Source organism: Trichoplusia ni, chromosome 18 (assembly GCF_003590095.1).
Source record: "Trichoplusia ni isolate ovarian cell line Hi5 chromosome 18, tn1, whole genome shotgun sequence".
NCBI lineage: Eukaryota > Metazoa > Arthropoda > Insecta > Lepidoptera > Noctuidae > Trichoplusia > Trichoplusia ni.
Genome location: NC_039495.1, coordinates 2,537,186 through 2,551,347, shown reverse-complemented (window position 1 = coordinate 2,551,347; position 14,162 = coordinate 2,537,186). Strand labels below are relative to the sequence as shown.

The 14,162-nt window shown below is 34.3% G+C and overlaps 1 protein-coding gene across 2 annotated transcripts in view; it reads left to right on the top strand.

The window, feature by feature from the left end:
* LOC113502811 overlaps positions 1 to 14,162 on the top strand; it is a 71,492-nt gene that overhangs the window by 21,540 nt on the left and 35,790 nt on the right. The gene's annotated exons all lie outside the window — the stretch shown is intronic.

Below are 14,162 nucleotides of genomic sequence, written 5' to 3'. Positions count from 1 at the left end.
CTTTCTCCAGATGTTTAAGGCTTTTTTTACAGAGAAAAACGACTCAAAGTTAGGATTATTAAACCTATTTCATCTTAAGAGAACTCAAAAGCCTCTAAGATAACAAAAAGATAATAATTAACAATCAAGTTTGCCCGTCATTACTATACATAGGTATAGTGCCCATCGCCGAATGGATGACAACGTTGCCGAATTTCTCCTTACACTAAAATTTCCGTAATATTACCCCAACTGAATACGAACAAAATAGATCAAATATGACCATTTCCCAATACAACAAAAAACGTATGGTTATTGTTACATTATAAGCATGCCGTGAGAATTCTCAGCTGATTGACCAACCATTGGTAAATTGTAAAAAGGGCTTATGCTAAGCTGTGGTGTTGCGATAATTGTAGCCACAATTTGTACCTATGGTTTTGTGATTGTTAATCGGTACACATATTCGAGGCATAATTCATGTGTCTACTGATTACAGGGTCTCAATTCTGCTATTTACTATGGCTGATGAATGAATGGAAATTGGATTAAACTTGAAACTATTAGTATTCTCCAAAGCATTTTGCTAACAAAATCATTGGAAATATAATATATCGACCGTGTGTTTTCTGTACCGTACTGAATTCCCAATTATTGGCCCAGGTAGATATAATATGTATATCGATATATTATAATATATAGGTAATATGTAACAGGGTGTACCTACAACACGTTTGTACCTAGATCAAAGTCCAAAACATCAAAGAATTTCAACAATTCTATCATCAGCTCAACGTACGTATCTAGCATTCTTTAAGTTCACGCGATCTATCTACCTTGCAAGCTAAGCCTAGATTCGTGTGATTGTTAATGTAAATATACAAGTAGGAAAATCCTATATTTATATGAACAGTCACGGCTCTACACCGGCATTGATAAAAACGTGACAAAAACTACATACGCAACACATAACTGGCAAGATCATGTAGATGTGTGAGATATTATTTGTCATCGCATCGCTAAACAAACTGAATAAGTATTTCAAGATCAATCTCTTTTGACCTGACTGATAGACAGTTTAGAATTCTGCCTGAAATAGTTGCCTGGACATCTGTGGCTTATTGTCAGTTGTCAAAGCAGCATTTTTGTGAGTTGCATCAGTTAAAGAGCTCACACTTCTCCGCTGCTATGTGTGTCGCTTCCAAAACTGCAACGAGAGGATTGCCTTAAGAATACCTACTAATGTCTGTTGGTAAATTAGGCACAGAATTCCATGCTTATCGACTTTCCTATCATAAATTCCTGACCTCACTAACTCATACTTCAAATCTTTTGTCATCACCTTTTTATAACCAAGGGAAAGTTCTAATGCAGCCGATTAATCAATAGCTACATAATTTATCAATGATTAGAGTCACAAAAACTTTCCGAAGTATGAAGTATACGTCGACCTTTACCCATGTTACGCTTGTGGTCATAAATCAAAATATTACATAAATAACAGATTTCTCATAATATCAGTATTTCTAGATCACCTTGCGACATTGCGTACCTTTCGAAAAATATTTTATTGCAACCTGTAAGCTTGTATTACTCGTTTTCGTTGAAGCCAAATTTCACTAAACTGGTCAGGTGAGGTCATTTCGTTTTCCTCCAAGACTTTTGATAGTACGGTTTGAACACTAGACATGAAGAATTTTGGATGTTTAACAGACTTTAAAAGAAAAAGCCAAACGTCTGGCTGGCAGAAAGTGGAACGTCCTAGTAACTTTATTCTTATTTGCAGATTATTAAACCACATACGACGCTCACATACACTTTGCACTTACTTATTATTTATTTTTGCATTTACCAGTTACATTTTCAATCACGGCAATTTATTTTCATATTCCAATAAGAAAGCCAAGTCTTTTCTACTTCTGATTACACTATAGCCACCCACCCGTCACCACATCCTAATTGCTGTGGGGTTAAGGTTGAAGACATCCCAATAATCCTCCAGTTCTCTCCATATTTCAATCCAAAGCTCCACAATCTTTCAAAATTGTCACATCAGCTACAAATCCCCATTTACGATCAAAACCAGTCTACTCACTGCATGTCGAATTACGTTGTGTCACATAACGACCTCTTACGATTCAACCTTCACGTTAGTAGGCTACGCGTTGCGTGGGATGAGCATTGTCTGTAATTAAGAACCTCTTTGGTAATCCGTTGGATGCCTCGACCTTCATATTTTGAATATTTCACTTTGAGCATTTTGTGCCACTTGTTGATCAATGAACAATGGATTCAAGTTCTAAACAATTCTTGATTCATGACATTGTTAGTGTTGTGAGTTGGTTGGTTCATTTCTGGGGTATTACTCTATGTTTCCAGAAGCTGTTGAGGTATGGAAAGATTAAATACAAATACCATCTACAAATAAAGTAATTTTGAGAATGTTTTTGCAGTCACAACTGAAGCTTAGCTAATTGAGTAGAAAAAGGATCGTCATAATTTGGCAAGACATGAATATGTGTAGGTATGCAAAATAACCGTCTTCTAACTCAAAATTTATCGCAAATTTGTCTATTATACAGAATACAGAAGCTATAAAACTCAGTGACTTTCAAATCTCACCTTCCAAATAACTTTTTGCAAAAAACTCAACAATACGTCTCGATATTCCGTGACTCCGCTGCAACAGGGCCCGATGGGCACCTGTAAAGACTTACGCAAGTCAGTGATTACGTTTATGGTGCTACAGCCGTTACTATAACATCGAGACTTTTACGGCCCGAATCGGGAACAGAGATGAAATACGCGGAAATTATGAATAGTTTGCCGTGCATTATTAAACCTAGAATTTTAATGGCTTATTAATTACTTTGTTGCTTGTTAACAGGGCATTCTTTTGTGGGTTAAGTAGTGTGTGATGTTAGGCAAGAGGTTTTTGCCCTGCATTGGTGTTATTATTATTTCTTATTGCCAAATCCTGACACATATGCTCGTCATGCAACTCCTGTACTTCAGGATGAAAAATGATAGTTTATGAAAACCAACCTAGATCGACTTGAGCTCGGTGTGTCAAATAATAGTTATCATGTTATGAGTAAATTATTGGTTAACGAATTGCTGGATCGTCACAGATATCACTTAACTCAAAAAATATTAAAGATTGGGGTGTCCTTGCCAAATTTCAAATATTGATGAAAACAACGGTTACAAGACAGACTGATTCCTCACAACCATCACACAAAGTATCACATTTATAAGTACTATTTAACTAGTAATTTAAGGTGTGACATGCGAAGCGAGACTTGTGAAAGTTTGTGAGGTAACTGTTATTAAGAATCGCCCTACAGGCTAAAGAATGAAGAAACAAAATGAGAAAACAATACAAATTAATCACTCGCCTCATTGGTGACACAGCTTTCTCTTCCGAGGTGATGTGAGAACAATATTATATAGAATAGGAAAAGCGAACGATCAACTACTGCGTAAAACAAAATACAAACGAATTTAGATATTGGAGGTCACTCCTGGACTCCAGACCAAATTGTATTGTTGATGTTGATGAGTGGAAGGTGATCTCTGATTGCTTGGCGTATAATAACAACAAATCTCGCTGTAATGATATATCCAATACCAATGTATGGAAATGACATTTCGTTTTGATTTGCCTCGTGACTTTGATCTGTCATTTCCATACATTCGAGTGTTTTCTGTTGATGTTAATGATTCTAAGATTGTTGTTTACCTAGAGCATTCTAGAGGGACAAATTATTATTTATGGCAATATTAATTTGCCTAAATTGCTATTCTGCCCTCTTCCTCTCTCCTATATTTTTTGCGTGCCCAACCGGGTCCATATTGAACTCTAACTGCTATTTATTTTCCACCATCTCTGTAACATATGGAATGCAATAAATGATTGAGTATTGAGTATGTTCATAGAACTGCGACTTCTTTAAGAGTAAGCAGATAAGCATCTTAATTACTTTAAGACAAGCATAAAGCAGTTTCAAATTCGAAATTACTTTCGACAAAAAAACAGTCTCAAATGATATAAAAACCCTTGCTAATTTATCGCTAAGGGACGGTTAATGGTTCTGTAACCAAAGCTGAAAGTTATTGCGTAAACAAAACTATAACTGTTACGTCATATCGATGCCTTGCGAGAATTAATATGAATAGTATTTGTTTATGGTTTATGCGTGTATCTAATTGTTGTGGTTAACGATGTAATTTATACCAGTCTTGAAAGATGTAGGAATATCGGGCTTACTTTCAGTTTTCTATGAATTGAACAACTGTGCTGTCCTGCGCTAAGGGGAAAAGTGTACCTTCATCTTATCATGAAAATTTGTCCAAACCTCTTTATTAGACCATTTATTTTTATCTAGCCTACTGTATCCCACCGCTTCCTACACCACCCCATAATGTACGAAACAATTTTTTTTATCCATTAGGCCTTTTTAGTTTATCGTTTATCTAAAGTTCTATAATTCAGTATTAACTTAACTAATGTAACAATGGCATAAAGAAAAGAACTGAAGATGATGATAGTAACATTCTGACATCGCAAGTCCTCCACGTAAGTACATACTTAACAGACGCTTAACTGGCAACAAGTAAACGACGTCTTCAATAATGAGAGAAAGGCGATGCGATATAAACATTTATTTAATTGGGAGAGCGCAAATAAAACACAATTGTATTAGATAATGATGGCGGCATGTGAAAGCATACATCGAATATGAAGGTATTACGCACTTAGTTCTGCATTTATAGTTAAGTGACACTTCTAACGTCGTTAACGGTGACAGAAATTGCACTAATGAATGGAATTGACATTTCTTGTTAACCGACCTCAAAATGGGGAGGTTCTTAATTCGTCTGTATTTTTATTTCATGTGAACAGCTGTCATTTGGCAACATAAAAATTTCATCAAGTTTGGTATGGTCTTTCATTTGATTTGGCTGGAGGTTTGTTGTTGTTAAAACAATATCTTTGATCTGTCATGTAGTTCAGAAATGTCAGTTTCCTATACATATACGAGTGATTCTTTGAAGCTACACTTCGGAATTGTGACCAGTTCTCCATGAGAATGACATCTAAAACGGCAGAAAATGTCTCTAGATCGGTAATGCATCGTTTCTAAGTGAATGTATAAAAAAAAACAGATATTAAAATAATTTCGACGTCAAATACCGTTCATATAGTAGAATTAAGGTTTATCAATCAGTAGTAATAGTATTATTGTACCAGTAGATACTATAACAACTGTGTTGGTACTTGGTACTGGTGCGTAGTGTGATATAATTGATAAGGTTTATAACACTTTGTGTGAAACCAATACCGTGAATGCCGGCAAAAATAATGCAATCAAGTTGCGAAATAATGAAGAAATATCTTCATGAATGGATCTTGTACCAAGGAATATAGTCTTTCGGTAGAGGACTTTTCACAAATATTCAAGTCACATGCACGAAGACATCCAGATTTCTGGATAACACAAATGCTTGTGCAACGCGGGGATCGAACATCGTGCACGGACAGCGAATTTCTCGTTGAGGCCTAGGTATTAGGCCTAGGTATTACTAGGTAGTCGGCTTTCCATGCATTCATTGATAAATCATAGTACATAGGTATTGGAAATACAAGAGGATTTTAGAGATTGAGACAAGAAGAAGTAATCAGTGGACCTACTGAATACATTTTGAAAATTATTGTACCATTAGAAAGCCACAATATTTTTGGGTAAAAAAATACTCTGCTGGTCTGCTAGTCTCTTAACCGTGATATTAAAACATTACAGTTCACGAATCATTGTCAAAGAAACTTGTTATACATATAACATTTAATGCTTGCTTGAATGTTTAATAAACACAAGTATTTTCTTGCAGTCCAGTGATTAGAAATACAATGGCTCAATGAAAGATTATAATCAATCTGTTCTCAAAACAGTAATATTGTATCTTAACATTAAATGCTAATTGTGATTGAGTTGCAGAGTAGCAGGTATTAATACTTAAAGAAATATATCATTGTCGTTAACTTTCATATCTCTGAACTCTCTCATAGCACTTTTATTGTGTTTCGAGAAATATTACAGTAAAACAATCTAATACTGTTTCATTGCGTTTTCTTTATCCTGTATCCTGTTACATTGTTGCTTAGCTCGTGGCTAAGCTATAACCACATAAGTGAATCGATCACAGGATAAGCTATGCTTGACGCGGTTGGTCCGTAAATGGGTGACCATCTTTGTCATAACGAGTTCCTCCGTATTTCGGAAGGCACGTTAAATTGTGGGTCCCGGCTGTTACTCCTACATCTTTGACAGTCGTTACAGGTAGTCAGAAGCTTGAAAAGTCTGACAACCAGTCTAACCAAGGGGTATCGTGTTGCCCAGGTAACTGGGTTGAGTAGGTCAGATAGGCAGTCGCTCCTTGTAAAACACTGGTACTTAGCTGAAACCGGTTAGACTGGTAGCCGACCCCAACATAGTTGGGAAAAGGCTTGGCCGATGATGATGATCCTGTTACATTGTTGCAAATAATAGGTAGGCAACAGCCCCAGACAAAAAATATACGCTGTTTCTGGTGACCATCATTTTGGGAAAAATAAAAACTGCAGTTCTTATAGTCATATAAGTCATATTTGCTTCCTATATATCTGCTAAAAGTATGTTAACAAAATCAAATTACCTTACATAGAAAAACTGACATGACATAATCAATAAAATGTGCAAACTGCATTATTTAACACTTACAACAATGTATGAAAATTCGTCACAGTATGTATTAATTAATATTCCATTCAATGTTTAACCGTGACATTTTAACAACATACGTGGATGTAACTTTCCTATTTATAATAATAGTTATAACAACTGTTGACAGGTAACGCCTGGAGCTAGTTGATGTTGTTTCGTCTTGTATGTGCTACAACTGTTTCATGTAATGTGTATTCTCGACTTTTGGGATCTACCTCTGTTCTAACTACAATGTGCACGGATAGCCGAGTGGTTGAGGTCACCAAACTAAACTCACTGTGCGCATCGTGTCGCGGGTTCGATCCCCGCGTAGGACAAGCATGTGTGTGATCCACGAATGCTTGTTCTGAGTTTGGGTGTCAGTGCGCATGTGATTTATATGTTTGTAAACACCCTGCGGCACAAGGAATTAAATTCCTTACTGCAGGAGTCGTTTTTTATAAAGAAAATAAATTAAATGGGAATGAAATGTATAAAAATAACTTAGTGTAATCAATTTAATTAATATTCTTCATAACTATGAACTAAACTAAACTAATATTTACATTTTGAAAGCTATATAATATAAAAAGAAAAATATGCATTATTTACAAAGCGTCGAAAAAGATATCCTCATCCCTGCCAAAGTCGGGAAACGTGCCCAGAAGGCTGGCTGCATTGCCACGTTGTATGGCAATGCTAATTCTTTGGGCAAAATATAGACCAGCCTTCTTAGCTTAGTGTAATTACAAACAATTGTGTTTCTGACTACTGATGGATAGATTGTGTGAAAAGCGATACGATTTTTTTAAGAACAATAACGTATAATCGGCTTCAGATAAAAACTACTGATCCCAAGTTAGTGATAATACCAAATGACAACTATATGACAGGTAAGCTAGACCTTATAGTAAGAGCGCAAGTTAAAGACAAACATCGGTGTATTTTGCTCAGTAAAACATTGACACTCATTTACGTTTAACCCAAAGCGGGAGAAGGATATGACGATTTCCTCTCCGGAATAAAAGGCGATGAGTCAGCCTAAAGTCTGATGGGTAACGTTTGGATAAAGCGTTTCTTCAAACCGAGATCTCTTGATGTTGTTCTAAGACCGCAATTGAGCTTACAAGCTCAAGATTTTCATAAGAACCTTTTGCCCTTTCTTAATACACAATTCATTTTTGTTTTGGTGGTTGCATACCACTGAGACCTCTACTCAGTCCTCATTCCAAGTTAATATGACCGTGAAGTTGTATGAAATCGAAAGTATCGGAGACAGACAGGTGGGCGGTGATCTTCTTGTTTTGTTTGCCTTTAGGGTCGGTTCACACAGACTGGAGTCAAACGCGGATGTAAGGGAAGCATTCGGAACCATTTGCATCGTATTTTGCTAATTCAACTTGTAGCTAATTACATTTTGCATGTTTAGAAGAAGTTCATGTTGAATGTTTGATCACTATTTATTTATTATATTCGCAAATAGCTCTATCGCCGCGTCTTCAAATTATATGGGGCGATTGGAAGAAAAATGCCACTCAAAGCCTTGTGTTACGTTATCAGTAATCCACAACCTTAAGAATACCAATACGTAAGTCGTAGCGTCTTATTAGATACTCAAATTTTACATTTGACAATAACAAAGTCAGCGTGGCTACGGGCCTACGCCTACATTCGAGCGGCATTCTATTTGACAGTTAGGTTTACGTTCAAACATTATCAGTAAGTAATTCAGTCACTTAATCAATAGTAAAATTGTACTAGATTCAAAAATCCATTCTCAGCTCCGAGTCGGTACATGTGAACGGACCTTTACATTTCTATGCTATGCCGTGGGTGCGGCCTAATGTCGCGTGTCCGATAAATTCTTGTTGTTGCGATATTCAATAGTAAATCAAATATTATTTACGACTGTTCTCAATAAATCTATCGAAAAAATTGAATTTCACGTTTGCGCTATTATTCCATATTTGAAAAACAACTTTCGTCAGTTAGTTAATTTGGTAGTTTGTAAATTCCGTAGTCCGGGTCCCGAGAGTATGCCATTTAAAAAAAGAAAATGAAACATGAATTAGTTATAATTCGTCACGTAAAGTATATCATCATACTAAAATTTGTAACCGCGAGTTTTACACCGTATCATACAAGTCAACTTTCAATACATTTATAGGTTAACTTTTATTACCGTATAATAATGTCCATCGTGTTTACTACACTTTCAACAATAATTTATAATGTATCAATTTTACGGTTACAATAAACTAAACAATATCTAATAACAAAATAACGGCCGCAGACTATAAAACCATCTAATCATTGTCACAAGCTTTCACATGTTTACCGCGGATTGCAATCAGTGTTGCCACAACAATACTTTCAGATACGATCGGGGACAATTCAAAGTAATTAGATCTGTTCAGCCATTGTTAAATAAGTGCTTTTAGTACCGTTGATAACGGCAGGGGTGAGGTCACGAGATTTTAATTACAAGCTTGCAACACTGAGAAAATTTTGCAAGAATGTGACATTATACGGAAGAGTACCTAAGGCATTTAAAAGTTTACGTTAAATAATGAAGAGAAAACGTAAAACACGTAATATTTGAAATGTTAGGTTAGATAAAAATAGTGTTAGGTATCCAAAAACTCACGGTATACTCGAATACTCGAAATAAATATTCACACTTTCTTACGTTTCTATATAAACAAAAAACATGTAAAGAAATTCCTTTCTTCAATTTTTGTGAGCACTTTTCGCCGCGTCCGGCAATCTCACGTACGTCCCACTTCCTAACCGTCGCGCTTTCCAATTGCGAATTTGAATTTGAAAGAACGAAAATTAAAATTGGTTTTAGCGCCATCTGTTATCGAGTAGCTAAAAATAATAATTAGGTTTCAAAATGGCGTCCTCTTTAAAATCAGTTTGGATATACGACGCTGTAGTTTTATGGATCAATTATTTATGATTTTAATTACGCATGTCAAGGAGCTTTTAAAATAACCGTCAAACAAGAACATTTAAAATGTTTTATTTATACTTTTCACTGATTTATAGTACGTAATTTGTAATTCTATATTTAACACATAATTTATTTAAACAAGTATTTATTAATTACGCCGAAATATAATGATCTAGTTTATAAGCCTTAGGCTGCTTTAAATTACGTTTTTCGTTATAATAAAAAAAATCAAGGTCCACTTGACATTCATAAATTCTTACAATAATTTGGCTTATTTAATTGGGGTTGCCATGGCAACCAATACTTATTTACCGATATAGAAACAACAAACCTCTACCTCCACTTGATAATTGCACGAAGATAGTATTCTTTTTTTAAAACCGCCTACACAAATAAAGTACTTATTTGCACATCACGTGACTTACAATTAAATTCTAGAACGTAGTTTTGATCGTCTTTTAAATCTCACTTGACGACAGTTCTAAGTTTGAATCAAACGGTTTGACTATCTCAGTCTAGAGACCCTTTATCAGTGATTCTGATAAACTGTACTCTTTGGTTCGCATGTACTCGCATAACTCCACGTCTTGTTGCGTCAATGTTTGCCAGCGAAAGTGTTTTCGAGTATTCATCGGTTGTAGGGCTGGCACGAAGAAAGCGATGAAAGGAAGAAATGCAAGCTACAGCTCTAAATAAAACTAGAACGTTTCAAAGTAATGAAATGGGCATACTAATTACTAAGTGAGAATGGTTATACATAGAACTTAAACTCATATAGTGTAGGTAAGTATATGAAATACATAAGTACTGTATACTGAGTACTTATTAAGTTCACATGAATTGTGTATATTTAACTGCTGAAGCTAAAGTAAATGTAAAGCTTAAAGTGTATAAAATGCTTAAATCCCGTACTATAATAAACTAAACACTTGATACACTCCTGAGAAGGTCGAAAAATAAATTAATTAAAATATTTGTTTGTTGACAGCCCTACTGTCACACGGCAGGTAGTATATTCGCGTATTGACCGCCCTATTGAGTTTCTCTCATTCATAAACTCTTACTAATTCTATTTGTTAGCATTCGTTTGTATTGTATGTACCAGTAAATGGGAATTTTCTACTGTTTACTGATTAGCTTTACTTACGGAACCAGCTCTAAAAGTGATTATGTATTTTTAACTTGTATAAGCCGTAATACTCGGCAGAAATCTTGTGGAAGCTTGTTGCCTGCCATCAGTATTAGGTAGATGAATTTTTGTTGTCGTACTTTTTGACGACTTTTTATTGCAAACAAATTTTAAGACAATTAGTAGGCTGGCTCTTGTTTTATCCGCTATCTAAAACTTAAATTGAAATATGTAAAATTATAACAGTATATTTATATATAAATGTAATCGATTCAAATTAAGAAATTCAACCGTTTTATTCGAAATTCGTTCGTTAACCTCAAATATGGAACTGTAACAATTATTTTTATTTTTATAACGTGTTAAATGAAGTTATTCGAACGATTCAAATTGTTTGTTATTGGACCGTTGTTCGTTTTTATTTGTTGTTTAGCAAATGCATCGATATTATGTATATTATATGTTAGTAAAATAACTTGATATATTGATTACTTTTAAGCCCTTGCATATAAAGTTGTAAAAAAATAGAAATGGATACAGAATTAATTGACTGATGATAAAATGTTTTTATTTTTTACAAATTATTATAACTATTTCGGTTCTTTACATAATATTAATGTCAATTGACTTAAAAAACTATTTATTTAACTAGTGGACATAATATGTATGTATGAGCTTTTTATTGTCTTAACTATCGAAATGTTATAAAAACATATCTGAAGCTGACCTCAACTGACATTTAACCAATATGCAACGATTCAAATCAGTCTTAATCTTACAATCATTATTAACCGAGAAGTCAATTCATTTGAAAGTTAAAACTATAATAATACCTTTTACAAAGCGATCAGTTTCAAAACATATTGAGAAACATCGCGCAGTATTTATAACTTACCTTATGACTTATGTTGCTTCTACAATATAATATTAACTGATAACGGAGGCTTAACTGAGGTAGGCGCAGTCAGACTTTGGATGGGTGAGCATTTGTACACATACCGAATATAAAATGGTCTGTGACTTGAAAATCTCATGAAGGCTTTGGTACCTAATCTCAAAAACAGTCCTCTACAAGTCTTTGGAAGACAGCATAACACATCAATTGTTTAAGCAGGTAAAGAAAGAAAGAAAGTAGAAAGCCGCGATTTTATAGTCTACCAAAAAATGTTTGAGTGTAACATTGCTTTACCAAATAAACGATACAATAATACGAACAGACAGACTCGACCAATTCGATTACGTATGTTAATTTGTAAATCGATATAGATTTAGCAATCGGAATTATTTGAATAGTGTCATAACCGACGCTAGGTATGTTACGTAATTTGAAATTAGAATATTTGCGTTCTTTATTTAAATTGATTATGAGATTCGATTTGTATAAATGATTTTAATTGTTAGGCCGTGAGATGCGGAATGAAGATGAGTATGCTTTACGTAATTCGAATTTGGAATGTTTGCATTCTTTATTTGAATTTATTTTTAGATTATGTGAATGATGTGTGGTTTTGAGAATGCTTGAAAAAATAATGGTGATGGCAGCCGATTAATTTAATAAAATAATGTATGTGCTTTTAAATGATTGATTTATTTTAAAGTAGAGACTACACAAATAAATAAATATTCTTTTTTAATTCATCATTACATAAAACACTGCCGAATTTGAAAATATTTAATCTATCACTACGCTTAAAGTGACAAATTAATGGAATTTAAATAGAAACTAGTACAAGTATTGTTTATGTTATAACACATAAATAAATACTTTATTGTCATATTGGTCCATTCGAGGCTATGACGAAGCAATGTTGACACAACTGAAATACAGAAAACTGTAACAAATGAAGCAAATAATGAAATCTTTCATAGTTACATGAGCGCATCTTGCACAGTTTGAATTATTTTGTAATAACCAAAAATTAAACTAGAATAATTTCTTGACACTATTTGACGTTTCATTTGCCTAGACATTAGGTAATTACTGCTAGAATATTTTGCGTACCTAGTCTGAAACGTAACTATTCTCTATGGCAACAGGGCTGCTTTAAGCGCGGAGATGCAGGTTCAATTCCCGTCTGAGCTATTTAAAGCGTGGTTTTTATCTCAGTTTTAGATGCAAAAATCAAAGCTACCTTCTAACAAAAAAAATATCAAAATTGGTCGAGTCCTTTTACTCGGCAGAAGTAAGAAAGATTCACACAAATTTTCGATTTCGATAATTAAATATTACAATTCATTTTAAATAGACGAATAAAATAAACCAGTATTTAAAATGACTTGTGTAATACAACGACAAAATACGTTATTTTTTGCCCCAATTCGTAAAAACCACAGAGCTAATGACGGTGGCGGGTCTATTTACAAAGCGTTGTATAATCTGTGGTCACAAACAATGCCGTTTCCTAAGTGCCGTTCACCTTGGTTAGATCTCAGCTAGTTAGTTTAGTCGTATTAGGTAAAAGGGTGACCTTTATACGGAGTTTTATCTATATTGACTTTTCTTGAGGGTTTGTCTGGATTTTTATATATTTTTAGGATACATAATTATGTATATCATAGGATAGGTACATAGGTGAAATTCGAGAACCTATTTTATGGCATCTGAAATAATACACAGAGACTTATCGAGTATACAAAAAAAGAACACAAAAATATTTTTGTCGCATGCGGGGATCGAACGCGAAGCAATTTGCGCGTTGACCATTCTGACTTTTAAGAGTTCTAAGTTTTGACATCCTGACTATTTAAATGTCAAATCAGTTCCGGTAGCCATAGCATAATCATTAATGACATTAAACAACCCTCAGTTTCATCAAGGAAGGTCAAATGAACCAATCGATTAGATCTTTCCCACCTAAGATAGAAAACAAACTTCCGTACTGACATAACATCATTAAGACATTGTAAAACCAACCTTAAGCTTAAGGCATAAGGTTCACATAAACTGTAAGTGTAATGTTGCAAGTTTGCTAATTTAATGAAGTGTTGCACGTTGCAATGTAGCCTCTATTGCAATGGAATAAGGTTATACTTGTCTGTATTGCTAAAGTTGTATTTTAATGTACCGCGAAGTCGGCGACATTGCTTTGCAAATCATTTGGTCACGATAATGTTAGGCTTTGTGGATGATTTTACACTATTTTCACTGTTATATTAATGTTTGTGTGTTTAGTAATCAATGTTTTCATTTCTTATTCATAATGTTTATGTACCTATTAAAAATGGTGTCAAAGCAATCTTTTAAACAGCTAATCATTACATACGGCACGTCTGACACGGAAAAGAAAATCTAATTCAATTGTAACAAATGACAACTTATAAACAATTACTGCTTGAAAAACCGTAATTTCTCGCA